At 35.9% G+C, this 3672-nt stretch overlaps 1 pseudogene; it reads left to right on the forward strand.

Annotated features, from left to right (window-relative positions):
• Positions 1–2510: 2510 nt before the first annotated feature.
• On the forward strand, positions 2511–3152 carry LOC112922192 (MICOS complex subunit MIC26 pseudogene; annotated as a pseudogene).
• The last annotated feature ends 520 nt before the right edge of the window (positions 3153–3672 follow it).

Below are 3672 nucleotides of genomic sequence, written 5' to 3' on the forward strand. Positions count from 1 at the left end.
TTTCTGGAATTGTAAAAGGGCAGTGATCTGATTTCCTGGCCTAGGAGAGAAGATCTGGAAGTTTACAGCTCTCTGTATAGACTCCCAACCAATCTTCCTGTTCATAGCATTGCCATGCGGTCCTGCCTTCACAGTTACCTAGTCTTTTCCAGGTTCTAGGGCAAGAGTCAGCTTGCTTGTCATTGATTTCCCTTTATGCAGGCATGTAGGTGTTAGCTTTTTTCATCACGCTAATTAGCTTTTTTCATCACACTAACTTACTTATCACTCACCTCCTCTCTGTATTACAAAATTGTAATATTGTAATCTAGTTTTCTTTTACTTTGCCCTTATTGGTTTATACCTTTTAAAACTCGTTTTGTTGGTATTTTAATGGGATTTGGGAAGGGAGCAAAGGTATATCTGTGTGTCCATCCCACCTATAGCATATTCTTTAGAATATCTTAAACTCTGGCAAATCTTTTCCTTTTAAGGATAATTTTAATTTGGGGAAATAGTCAAAAGTTTGAGAAACCAGACTGTTGGACACATGATTAATTATTTTTTCTTTATCATGGGAAACAACTAGGAAGAATAAATTATGACTATTGTCCATTATAATCCAACAAAATAATCTGGGATTCATAATATTTTCCCGAAATGATAAAATGCACATGTTGCATTTTGTATGTGGTACATACAAAATTTTGAGGAGAAAAAAAAATCTCTGCTGTTTTATTTTATTTTATTTATTTTTTTCTGCTGTTTTATTTTTAAATAACTTGCTCATTAGACCTACTTCAAATGATATGATAGGATTATGATTAAATGTTATAACTGCCCATAATATCTGCTCCAGGGGAAATAATTAAGAGAGAGGATCAAAACACCTCTTTCCTGTGAAGTGGTCACACAATATCATGCAATCTGTTTTGTTCAGGATGTGGTATAAGCAAATATTTCCATATTATAACCAACCAAATTATAACTGTTCAGATACACCTGAAAAGATAAATTAATCTCATAGTGGAAAGTCGAAACTAGCATGGCGAATAGCTAGACGTTCTTTAGCACTGACATGAGAAGAATATAAAGAGAACCAAAGATTACCTCTTTTAACTGGTTTCTCTCTCTTTGGGTCCTGAAAAGTATGTATTATTAAAGAATCAAAATTAGGCGTACATCCTTTTCATTTGACAATGTTTCTCATGTAATTTTACATAGCAAATAAACCTAAATGGTTTAATATTTCTCTATTAATAGGGACAAAGAACAAATCTTTGAGATTTTTCAGGGACCCTTGGGGAAATCTCAGTCAGTTTAAGGTCAAAAAGACTTTATTTAAAATTTGATTTAAGGAAGTTGTAAAAAATTTTCAAAAGGTTTGAACAGTGATTAAGATGACAGATTACTATGAAACATATTTACTTACTTATTTAACCAAACTTTCAATAAAAGATTTCAGAGGCAAAGACAGAAAGTAATGCATCTGAGGAAAAAAGCACTTTTCTCTTTAATATTGAGAAGCCTCAGTCTTTTTAAGTAATCAAAGACCTGATAAAGAACATGAAGTACAGGCAGTTATCCTAATAAGACACAGAATCTTTATTTTCCAGGCAAGTTATTTATCTGGTAAAAAAAAATCTTTTACAATAATCCAAGAAAACTTTGTTTTAACAGAGAGAAAATTAAATTCCAGTTTTGCATAGACACCCTGATGCTATTAAAGCTCACTTTTAAAAACCTTATAATAAATTCACTTATTTTTCACTAGCTTGACCACACAAGATAATAATCTCTCCCTTCTCCCTCCCTCCATTCCTAGTGCCTCTCACTCTCTTTTCCTAAATTTGTATGTCTATTTTAGTTTTGTCCTTTATTTTTTTTCTAGTCTAAAATAACCTTTAAATAACCTCTAAATTAGGCCAATTTGCTCTACTTTCCCCATAACAAAAATACATTCTCAGGCAGCCCAGGTGGCTCAGCAGTTGAGCGTCTGCCTTCATCCCAGGGCGTGACCCTGGAGACCCCGGATCGTGTTCCACCTCGGGCTCCCTGCATGGAGCCTGCTTCTCCCTCCACCTGTGCCTCTGCCTCTCTCTCTTTGTCTCCTTTCTGTGTATTCTCATGAATAAATAATAAAATCTTCAAAAACAAACAAACAAACAAAAAACAAACAAAACAAAAATACATTCTCATACCTCATTCCTTTCACTATCAAAAACACACTTTATTACCCCTGTATACTTTGCCTACAGTTTTTTTCTTTACCCTTATTATTTCCATATGTAGGCCTCATTTACATATATTCATTGGAATTCTTAATGTTTAGTAAAGTCAATTTCCAATAGAAGTTAAGAAGTAAGCAGTTGTGAACTATCTGCAACATCCTAACATTGTGAGTAAGTTACCTATTTATGAATACACCACTTTGTATTTTCTACACATGCATTTTCTTTTTTTTCTGTCCTACAATTATGTTTATTAAAAACTGACATAGGGACCCCACTGGAGCCACCTCTACCAGCAACATGTTCAAGGTAATTCGGAGGTCTGTGGGGCCAGCTCCCCCTTAAAGTCTATGCATCACCTAAAAGGGACTCACCTCACAAAACTTCTGTGAAGGTTAATGAGCTTTCACTCTACTCGGTTCCTGAGGGTCAATCTAAATATGTGGAGGAGCCAAGGACCCAGCTTGAAGAAAGTATTTCACATCTCTGACATTATTGCGAGCCATATACAAGTTGGTGTCAGGAAATGTGCTCACAAACGAAGCCCAAGATGCAGAGCTTGGTTCAGTGGGGTTAGACAGCTATGAATATCTCCAAAATGCACCTCCTGGATTTTTTCCAAGACTTGGTGTTACTGGTTATGCTGGCATTGTTGGACTTCTTTTGGCTAGAGGGTCAACAATAAAGAAGCTGGTGTATCCACCTGGGTTCATGGGACTAGCTGCCTCTCTTTATTATCCACAACAAGCCATTGTATTTGTCCAGGTCAGTGGGGAGAAATGATATGACTGGGGTTTACGAGGATACATAGTCGTGGAAGATTTGTGGAAGGAGAACTTTCAAAAGCCAGGAAATGTGAAGAATTCACCTGGAAATAAGCAGAATGCTCCATGCTCTGCCCATTTTAATCAGTTATAGGTAAACGTTGGAAACTCCATGCATTTTCTACAGAAGAATGGCAGAGAAGTCAGTGCTGAATGTAGTAAATTGGCTTTCTTCTTCAGGAAAAACTATACCAGGCTCCTTTGTTATCTTGGGTGATGCCATACTACCAGTGGACTAATCAGAAATCCTTTCACCTAGAGATAATGTCCGACAGTAGAACTCCTCTTTCTCATGTTGCTATTTATGTACATAATTAAAATTCCAAATTAAAAAAATAAAAATAAAGAATAAAAACTGACATAAACAAAACCTGTACAAAAAATATCCCCAATCATGTATCACTTTGAAATAGTAACCTTGAGAGACATTATTGCCTGGGACCTCCGTCTTCCTCTTCCCCAACCTCGGCCCCTTCCTGCAACAGCTTCCCTTTTTTCTTAGATTTCACCTTTGGTTCAACATCCCCAAGTCATGTATCCAGAGGTAAGCTGTCTGGTAAAATGAAATATTGAATGTTATTTTCTGAAATACTCAGTGTTTCCAGCTGTATCAAGTCTCTGTTCTTCAAAGTCTTTTT

This window comes from Vulpes vulpes, chromosome 16 (assembly GCF_048418805.1).
Source record: "Vulpes vulpes isolate BD-2025 chromosome 16, VulVul3, whole genome shotgun sequence".
Lineage (NCBI taxonomy): Eukaryota > Metazoa > Chordata > Mammalia > Carnivora > Canidae > Vulpes > Vulpes vulpes.